The 10,803-nt window shown below is 44.3% G+C and overlaps 1 pseudogene; it reads right to left on the reverse strand.

Moving 5' to 3' along the window:
• Nucleotides 1–478: 478 nt before the first annotated feature.
• Nucleotides 479–7,452, reverse strand: LOC102856734 (annotated as a pseudogene).
• Nucleotides 7,453–10,803: the final 3,351 nt, after the last annotated feature.

Raw genomic sequence — 10,803 nt, forward strand, 5'->3', positions numbered from 1 at the left:
ATATGAGACAAAATTTCACCCTGGTTGCACATCCTCTGAGACTATAAGATGAATAAATAGAAAAAAAGGCATGAAATCCAATTAAGCTAAAATATTCCATGAAACCAAGACCTGAAACCTCTAAACCAAGGAATCAAATCCAATGTGATGAGTTTGGTTTTAAATGTGAAAGCTTGGAAAGTCTTTGGACTTCCAGGTGGAGGTGCCTGGGGGACAGTTGGCTCTGCAGGGCTGGCTTGTTGTCAAAATGCCATTGAAGAGTCAGAAGCACAGAGTCATAGAATCAATTCATTTGTTTGCTCAGTAAACATTGTGCAGGCTGTCAGAGCAGGATGGACAGGCTCGTAGAATCTGCCCAAGAGGATCAAGAGGCCGGTAAGCATGGGTCTCCTCCTGTTTCTGTTTGTGCATCTCCCTGGCCCCCTGCTCTTTAGAGGTAGTGACAAGGTGATGGACAGGAGGCCTTCATCTCCAGCCTTCACACTTCCACTTCCAGCCCCCACACCTCCACTTCCAGCCCCTCCAAAATAGGTGCAGTGGTTGCTGGAGGGAGCCACACAGTGAAACCTGACTGTGAAACATGAAGATGCAGAACAACATTCTCTGTCCTGAAGTCATGGCAGTGCAGCAGGTAGAAGGGTCAGATAGAAAAACAGCCCAAACTTTGATGATCGAGAGGAAAAGGAGAGAGAATTCTTGTAGTTGTGATTGACAGGGGTTGTTGTCGTCTCTGAGTCAATGGCTCATCGTGGCCCAATGAACAACAGATCTGAACCTTGGCCTATCCCTTCCTCATCGTCTCTCACTGACATGCCTGAGCCCCTTATTACAGTCACTGTGTCAATCCATTTTGTGAACAGGAATTTGTTGACATCTTCCTTTCTTTCTCTGACTGTCCACCTTTTCTAGCATGATTTCTTTTTTCCAAAGACTGGACCTTCTGGATAACAAGCCTGAATATGTGGGACGAAGTTTCACCATCCTTGCCTTTAAGGAGCACCCCCACGTGCACTTCCTCCACGACACACTTGTTCGTTCAATTGTAATCCATGTAATATTCAGTCCATGGGACGTGGATACTCATTTCCAACATGACAAGTCAAAGGTATCAATTCTTTTGTCATCCTGTTCACCGTCGAACAATGAAGAAGGTACTTCTAGCATAGCTAAACAGAATGTGCTGACTCAAAGGTCTACAAGAATTTAAAGAGTTCAAGTGTTTTCTTTTCTAGAGACTGAGCATTAATAATCATAAGAGAAAACACAGATTTACTTTCAGAAAGCCATTTTCCTAACCGTTAAAGGTAGGGAGATGTCTTTAAATGTTGCCTTTTATCCTTCTTTTTCAAAAGTTTAGCTCCCGTCCAGAGGCTCTGTGGTACCTCAAGTGACAAACTCTGTGAGTGGTGTGAGGGGAGTCACCCTGGGGTGTGGGTAACATCACATTTTGTCTTCTGAACATTAAATCTTAGACATTCGTCATGATGCTTGAGTGTTCATAATGGCCACTTTTGAGGGCTGTAGAGTAGTCCATTCAGTTAACCTAAATTCCAGAAAGGAACTCTGATCTACCGGAACTTACACTATTATTTCAAAGGCTGTGTGCCTCTCTGATAGTTCAAACTCACCATCTACTCTAAGAGAGGAAAATGGATGATCTCCTCTCATACAATTTACATCCTTAGAAATCCAATAGAAAATCAGCTATGAGTCAGTTTTGACTTGATGGCAATTGAACTATTGTCTCTGTCAAGAATTTATTTTTTTTCCCAAATAAATCATGATTATAAATAAAGCTTTTTTTTGTTTTTTTTCTATAATTATATTTTATTAATTTTCATAAACATTTACAGAGATTTTGGGTTTCCATTCATTCTTGTTGCACTATTCTCTCTACCCTCCTCCCAGTTTGTTCTTGTCCAAATGCCACAGTGCTTGCCAAAGCCAGTTCTGATTAATCTTCTTTGTCAGTGTGTCCTTTGCCATTCCCTATCACTCCTCCCTCAGAGAGACTTCACCCTGAGTCATAAGGAAAAGGGGATGGCGTATTCTCTTAGCTACTTCCTGCTGAAAAGGGACGCTGTGGGTTTCAGGGTGAAGATCTTCTCTCACTACTCTAAAGGGCCCCTTTGGCAGTAGGAAACACATAGACTATTATGGAGATTGATTTTTCTTTCTGGATTTTCCCTCTTAAGAACTTAATTCTCAGGTGTGGGTTTACTAGGTCAAAGAGGCTTTTGAGACACATTGCCACACTGTTTTCCAAAAAGGTTGTGTAAATTTATAAGGCTAGCCAAACAGTGTATTAGTTTCATCATAAGCAGGACAATATGAGTCCTTGTGCTAATAAAAGGGTTAAAAGAGTATTTATTTCCCTTTTAGAAATTTCCATACACTTGGCTACTGACAAGGTTGAACATTGTTTTTTTTTTTTAATATTTTTTTTTCCTAGAAGAAGGTTTACATGGTGAATTAGGTTCCTATTCAATAGTTTCATTTTCATACAGATTGTTCTAGAACATTGGTTACAATTTTCAGGATGCGTCAGCATTTTCATGATTTAACTTGTTTGCTCAGCTTCAGCTGATGGGAGCTTCTTTCCCCTACCTTGCCTTCTCTTCTTTGCTTTTGGGTAAATGTTGACCACGTGAGTTAATTGTTTAAGGGGCACATTACTCACAGGTGATATTTATTTTAGAATCTATCCTACTTTTTGGCTCAAAAGGAACCTTTGTAAGTAGCTTTGACTTTTGGATTAAAAGGTTAGTTTAGGGCCATAGTCTCAGGAGTTCCTATTGTGTTTGTTATTATGTGCCATCGAATTGTCTATACCTCATACTGACCCTATGAACAAAGGCCTGAACCTTCCCCTAACCGGAGCCAACCTCACTACCTCTGATACCCCTGACTCTATTGCCTCAGCCACTGAGTCAGTCCATTTTGTCAAGATCTTCTCATCTTGGGTCTTCCCTTCCTGCCTTGACCTTCTTCCTTTCCAAGTGTGATGTCCTTCTCCAAGGTCTGGTCCCTCCTGATAACATGCCCAAAGTGTATGAGATGGAGTTTCACCATCCTTGCCTCCAAGGAACACCCTGATTTTACTATCAGCCCAGCAAGTGTGGGTTTTGGTTTGTTAAGAATTTGAGTTTTGTTCTGTATTGTTCTCCCATTTTAACTTCTACTCTGTTCCTAGTTAGAGTGGTCAGTAATGGCATCTGGGCACCATTGAGTTCTTCTGGCCTCAGGTGAGAGTAGGCCATGCTTTGTGGGGCAGGCGGGGGGTGTTAGTCATGTAGGCTGTTATATCTGAGGACCAGTTTCTTCCTTGAGTCTTTGGCTTCCTTCTTTCTCTTTTACACACGTAGAGGCCAATAATTTTGTCTCGGACAGCTGTTCACAAGGTTGGTTTTTGTTTTTGTTTTTGTTTTTGTTTCCAACAAACAGTGTTTTATTGAGAGCATCTGGTGCCCACCAATTACAAGAGAAGGCACAGACTTTGGGCCTTGTGGCAGCCCTGCCTTGATGTCCACATGAAGCCCCTTGCTTCTTACAACTCCAAGACCAAGCTCCACATCCAGAGAATATCTTCAACCCCACAAAGCACCCCATCTTAAGTTTGTGTCTTCCACAAGTAAAGTGTTATGATGGCTTCTGACAATTTTAGACATGGCTTTAAAATGGTTTAGTGTAGGCCTTCCAGTTATGGCACCACCATCTCTGCTGACCTGAACACATCATTGGTTTCCTGCATCCCTTCCACATTCTGCATCCCTCTGACGTGCTAACTTGTCAGAATAACGGAATGTACTCTCAGCTCACAAGGGTTTGAGAGTTTACAGAGATCTGGACTTAGCAATAATAAAGGGCAGAAGGAATATGAGCACTTCTCCAGCCAGACGAGTCACACACAGCAGCACGAGCTGCTGCTCTTGTGGCCTGGACCGGCTCACAGCCTCACTTCTTAGGTGGATGTGCCTTTGGCTTTGGGAGCCCTCAGACCCCTAGACTGTGAGTTCACTGCCTAGATGCTGGGCATCATGACAAGACCTGACAACTTTTCAGAGGGGAAAGGTATTTTAGATGCAGCTTCCAGAAGGGTCTCCTCTCTCCCCTGGTATCCCCTGTGGCTGCACCTGAGCCCTCACATGGAAGTGATAAAGCCTGGCTAAGTTAGTAAGCTCAGAACACTCTGCTCTGAAGCAGGACTATTAGCGAGGGAAGAGAAATGATCCTCTCCCCCGCCCCGCAATTAAAATGATGCAGCCTTTAACTTAGGAGCTGCAGCTGGGGGCACTGAGAGCCCAAGGCCAGCATTCTAGGAAACTCCCCTGGCTGCAAAGGGTGCACTGAACAACTGAGTCAGAAGACTGAAAATGGGCAGAACACCTGTGAGTATCTTCCCATTTTGCTGAGAGAACAATTTTCTAAAAATTTCCCAGGCAGTGTCTGTATTTGGACAGGTCTATTTTAGTTTCTTAGGGAAATCACCTTCAAAACCTGTTTTAAGAAGCACTCTGTGCATCCAAAACTCCCACAGCCAAAGGTGGCAGGCTTCAGCAGAGGGTGGCCCTGGGGCTACCAGCCTGGGCCTACCCAGTGTCTCTGTGGCCGTGCACTTCTGCCTGGGCCTTCTGTCCAAGGCCTTGTTGGAAATCAATAGTCTGTGGTGGAGCTTCCTACAGACAGTTCTGGTGTCGGCTCCCAGCCAAAGGCCACCTCCTGACCAACGGCCCAGGCAGAGGCTGCAGGTAATAGCAGTGTTGCAGCATCCTTCTCCTGAATGCTTGGGGAGGATGTGGGGAGACATACTGGCACTTACAGCAGGCAGAGATACTCTTGGAGCCTGGTGCCTGACGCCCCATGGAGTCACTCTGCGTCCTCTTCAACTCCCGCCTGTGTAGGGCCTGCAGCTGGCTGCTCACAGGCTGATGGATGACCCCTCGGCATCCAGTTCTCTCAGCAGCAGGAGGATGGCAGTCAGCACATTGTTCCTGCTCCTGAGGCTGCTGGGAGCCTCTCGGGGGAAGGAGGGCTGGTCTCGGGAAGGAAGCCTCATGCCCAGTGGCTCCTGGACACTGCTCGTTTCAGCACTGAAGCCTAGCGAGTCCCACTCTGTCTCGGCTGAAGGATCCACAGAGTTTAGGGTGAAGGGCACCCCCGGCTGCCTGCTCTCTGTGTTTTCTCTGGCTGGGGCAGTGGTGATCTCGTCCCCCTCTATCAGTGCTCGGGATAGCTCCTCCAGGTCACAGCCTGGTTGTCCAGCTTCTGCAGGCCGGGCAGGTTTCGCAGGACAGTCATGCGGTAGAGGTGGGGGTCGGGGCCACAGCAGGGGTTCTCGGCCAGCCACAGCACCCGCAGGCGAGGCAGGTCTTTCAGGTAGAAGAGCTCAGCCAGGCTGGGGATGCAGTTCTTAGGTAGAGCTCATTCAGCTGCTGGCACTGACGCATGGGCTCCAGGGTTGAGACGCCATTGACACTCGGGGTGATCACTTCCAGGCTGAGCGTCTCTTGGCATATGGAGGCTACCCCAGCAGTTAAGCTTCCGCACACTGTCCAGCTCGGAGGCCTTGGCCCGGGACAGCACCATCTTCCGAGTTAGCTTTATGGCGGCGGCATCCGCCGGGCCCTGACAGGGCACAGCCAAGTTCGACTCTTCTGTTCACAAGTTTTTAGGATCCCAGGTATTACTCAACAAACTAGGGGGCAGATCATGAACTTTATAAACTAGGTTATGCCAGTTGATTACATTCTTTCACAAGATTGTGGTCTCCAAAACTCGGTGTCTAAGATCGGGCAAGGCTAGAATGTGTCTTGGGAAAAGTGCAGCCAAAAGTCTCTTTCGTGGGGAGGATGGTGAGACTTTGTCCCACATACATTGAGCACGTTAGCAGAAGAGGCCAGTCCCTGGAGAAAGGCATCCTGTTAGGTAAAGTATGAGTCAGTAGAAAAGAAAGGATTGTGAGATTGTGAGAAATGCACAGTTAGGCAGGGCATTGTTACCTAATATAGGGTTACTGTGAGCCGGAGCTTACTTGATGGCATCTAACAACAACAACATAAATATATCCATATTGACATGTAAGGCATGGGTGAATATGCTTCCTATAGAAATATATGCACAAACTTAGATCTGTGCACCCACATATGGTTTTTTTTTGTTATTATTACAGTATTTACTGAAGTTGTTCCTTTTTCTTCTATAGTGTCTTCATTTACTTTGGCTAAATTGTTTAGACTACAAATTTATTTGATATTATCTTTCCTATCACCAAAAAGAACTACTGTCTGCAATTTTAGCTTCATTGACTCCATAATCAACACTCTTGGAACCAGCAGTCAGGAAATCAAAAGGTGATTGCACTGGGAAAAATCTGCTGCCAGGGACCTCTACAAGTGCTAAAGAGCAATGATGTCAGTCTAGAGACGAAGGTGTGCCCGATCCTGGCCATGGTCTTTGTAATTACTCTCTATGCATCAGAGAGCTGTACAGTAACTAAAGAAGACAGAAGAAGAATCAATACCATTTAGTTGTGGTGCTGGAAAAGAGTATTGAACATTCTATGGATTGCCAAGAGAACAGGTTTGTCCTAGACAGGGTGAAACTGGGCTGCTGCTTGAAGGCAAGGATTTTGAAGCTCTGTTTCACATATGTTGGGCATGTTGTCAGGAGGGACCGGTCCTTGGAGAAGCACATTGTGCTTGGAAGGGAAGAGGGACAGTGTAAGAGAGGAAGTCCCTAGAGGAGATGGATTGACACAGTAACTGGGGTAATGGGGGTAGGTGTGTCAGGGGCAGTGAGATTGGCTCGGGTTCATAACTATTTTGTGCATAAGGTCACTATGAGTCACAGGTGACTTGAAGGCACATAACAACTACTATTTAGAAGGTGGTTTTCCCTCTCTCTCTCTCACATTCCTGGTCACAACCAAAGAATGTTGTTTTCTATGTGTAGAAAGAAATTAACTTTTGGAACTTCTACCTATGTTGTTAATACTACTCTGTACTGTTGAGTCTGAACTGACCCATAGCTGATACTCCAGTAGGTTTTCAAAAGTAATAAGTCACATGGGAGTTGATGGCCCATCTTTCTCCCATGTAGCAGATGATGGATTTGAATGATGTGTCTTCAGGTTGGCAGAGCAGCTCCTTGCCACTGGGCCACCTGAGTCTACCTATTTATCCATGTATATTTATCTAAGAAATTAATGAGAACTTTTTTGTTTGCATTAGATATGTTGTTGTTATTAGGTGCCACAGAGTTGAGTACAACTTATAATGACCCTATGAGCAACACATCTGAACCCTGACCTATCCTGTGCCATCCTCACAATCTCTGACATACTTTTTGCCCTTTGCTGTAGTCACTGTGGCAATCCACCTCGTTGAGGGTCCTCTTCTCTTTCACTGTCCCTCTACCTTCCCAAGTATGGTATCGCTCTGCAATGAAGGACATCTCCTAGCAGCATGCCCAAAGTATGTAAGATGGGTTTTATCATCTTTGCCTCCAAGAAGCACTCTGGCTGCACCTTTCCAAGACATATCTGTTTGTTCTTTTGGTAGTCCACGGATGTTCAGTGCTGTTCTCCAACAGTATCAATTTTTCTTCTGTCATCCTTATTCACTGTCCAGCTCTCAGATGCATAGCAAGTGATCAGAAAGACCATGGCCTGTATCAGACACATCTTATCCTTAAACTGATATCATGACTCCTTAATAATTTGGAGAAGTCCTTGACTACAGACTTTCCCAGTGAAAGTTTCTCTTGATCTCCTGACTACTAGTACCAAATGTATTAATTGTGGACCCAAGAAAGAGGAAGTTGTTGACAGTTTCACCCTTTCTGTCATCTATCATGACGTTGCCTATAGGTCCAGTGGTGATATTTTTGTTTTCTTGGTGCTGATATGTAATCCATATTGAAGATTGTAGTCTTTGATCTTCTGTAGCAAGTGCTTCAAGTAATTCTCACTTTCAGTGAGTAAGGTTGTGTCATCAGCATATGGAATGTTATTGATGAATCTTCTTCCAATCCTGATGCCACATTCTTCATAGAGTCCAGATTCTTGAATAATTTATTCAGCATACAGATTGAATAGGTATGGAGAAAGGGTATAACCTTGACACACACTTTTCTTAATTTTAAACCATATAGTGTTCCCTTGCTTTTTCTGCACAATATAATAGTAAGAACGTAAAATATTTGTCCTTCAGATTCACCCATGTTGTGTTTTATAGAATCCTCATTATTCTTTATAATGGTATGAACATACTATTTGGTATGAACATCCCAAACATAAAAACTCAATGCCCCCCATTGCTATTGGGTCCATTCCAACTCAGTGATAGGACAGAGTAGAACTATCTCACAGGGTTTCAAAAGTTGTCATGTTTTTATAGTAGCAAATAAGCATTAATCTCCAGCAGATTTGGTGGGTTTCAATGGTCAACTTTCTGATTAGGAGTTGAAGACTTAAACATTATACTATTAGGTATCCTGTTCTTAAATATTACAGGTTAAGAAACCCCCTGATTCATAATTGACCCTTCAGTGGGGTTTCAAAGCTGTACATCGCATGAGAGGATATTGACCATCTTTCTGCCATGAAGCAACTGGTGGATTCGAACTACATGCCTTTGGGTTGGCAACACAACTCTTTACCACTAGGAAAACAGAGTCCCCTTATGACTCATAGAGATCCGATGAACAACATATTGAAACCTTACTTATCCTGCATCATCCTCACAGTCTGCTGTGGTGGTGTAGTCCATAGGGAGGGTGTTGCTAATACAGAGGCAGTGTCTCTCTGTTGGTTCAAATTCACCAGCCGCTTTGAGGAAGAAAGATGGGCAGTTTCCTCCTATGTGATTTACAGCCTCTGAAAGCCTGCTGGAGGGTCAGCTAGGAGTTGGTTCTGACTTGATGGCAATGTTCATAGTAGTGAATATTTTGGAAAAGGTTAATGATGATAGTGGTAAACAGGAAAAATGTAATCAATGTCACTGAATTATGAGTGTGAAAGTTGTTGTTTTGGTTAATGTTTTGACATGTATGTTTTCATGTTGTTGGGTTTTTTTTAAATTTTCTTTTTCATTAAAATAAGGGGAAGAAATGGACTCAGTGACTCCCAACAATAATTAGTGTGAATGGCATCAGTGCCATATTTCAGTTTCCATAAGGGATTGTCTGAGGATCAAAAGGAGATTGGTGAGAGTAATTTAACATTTGTTTTATAACCACTGAGCAGCGAGTATCCTTAGAGTGTTCTGGGAACAAAACCATCAGAGATCCTGTCAGCATTTGGGAGATCTTTTCAACTGTACACAGCAGGAGAGAAAGTGTAAGGTTTTCTGGGGAGGTGGCAACCAAGTGCTAGGAGGCTCCCAGGAAGGGAGAGAGGACACAAGAGTTGGCTTTGGGGGCTGCCCAAAGGATCCAACATCTGAGTAGTCTAACTTCAAAAGATGGGAATGGGTCCAAAAGGCATTCAGGCAGAAGGAATGGCAGGAGTGTAGGCACTGAGGGATAAAGTATGGGAAGCATTTGGGGGCTGGCCAGCAGTCCTACTTGGCTGGTGCTCTAGGTCTTTGGGGCTGGATGGAGTAACTGGAAATAAGGCCAAGAGAAGACAGTGGTGAGAGGAGAATGCTTGAGAGAGCTGTGTGTGTGTGTGTGTGTGTGTGTGTGTGTGTGTGTATGTTAGAACCAGGGAGGACCCTGGATAGAGTCATGTCTGAAGGAGAGAACTGTGGGGAGAAAGATCTGGAAAGGTCAAGGTTCCCAGTGGGGAGGCTGTTGCAATAATCTGGGCACAAGATGGTGAGGCCTAAAGGAAGGCAGAGGTAGCAGTGAGGAGAGAAGGAAGGGAACTGGCCAAGACCCACTTCAGGGCCTAATGAAAAGAAGGGCCAAAGGGAAAGGGTTGAAAAAGTCCTTCCAAAGTCAACCACTAAATTGCAGTTTATTAATCCTCTTCATAACTACTGAGAAAAAGGGAATCTTAGAACACTTTATTGTGCTCATGCAAAACCTATACTTAGAAGCTATTGTCCAGAACAGAACAAGAGAACACTGCACAGATTAATACCTACTCAATCTGCATGCTTAGAAAATCATTTGAGAAGCTGGACTCTATGAAGAAGGATGAGGTATCAAGATTGGAGGGAGACTCATGAACAATCTGTTACACAGATAATAACACAGCCTTGCTGGCAGAAAGAGAACTTGAAACACTTGCTGCAGAAGATCAAAGACCTTTGATAAGTATTACATATCAAAGTTGAGAAAACAAAAAATGGTCACCACCAGACCAATAGGCAACATTATAAAGAAAAGATTGACATTGTTAATGATTTAATTTCACTTGGATCCACAATCAATGCCCAGGGCAACAGCAGTGAAGAAATCAAAATACACGCATTGAGAAAATATACTGTAAGAGATTTCTCCAGAGGACTACAGAGCAATGATGCCATTTAAAAGTACACTTGACGCCGGCGCTGGCTGAAAATCACCTGTGACTTCATCCATAGCCACTGGTGAGAGTCAGTGCCCAGAGCCATCAGGGGCTTTAAGCTCGTTGCCTACTGCTGTGGTGTGGACAGCTGAAACCCAGGCCCCGACAGGCACCTGGCGGGGGGGGGAACACCCAGACTCTACTTCATGCTCTGCTGGAGAAGGAGGGGCAGTCTCTCTCCTGTACCAGTCAGATCCAATTGGACAGTACACACACACACACACACACACACACACACACACACTTTTTCTTCTTCTTCTTTTTTAAAAAAAGACTACTTCAGCCGTCGC

This window comes from Elephantulus edwardii, unplaced genomic scaffold, assembly GCF_000299155.1.
Source record: "Elephantulus edwardii isolate Elephantulus edwardi_28Jun2011 unplaced genomic scaffold, EleEdw1.0 scaffold00066, whole genome shotgun sequence".
Taxonomy (NCBI): domain Eukaryota; kingdom Metazoa; phylum Chordata; class Mammalia; order Macroscelidea; family Macroscelididae; genus Elephantulus; species Elephantulus edwardii.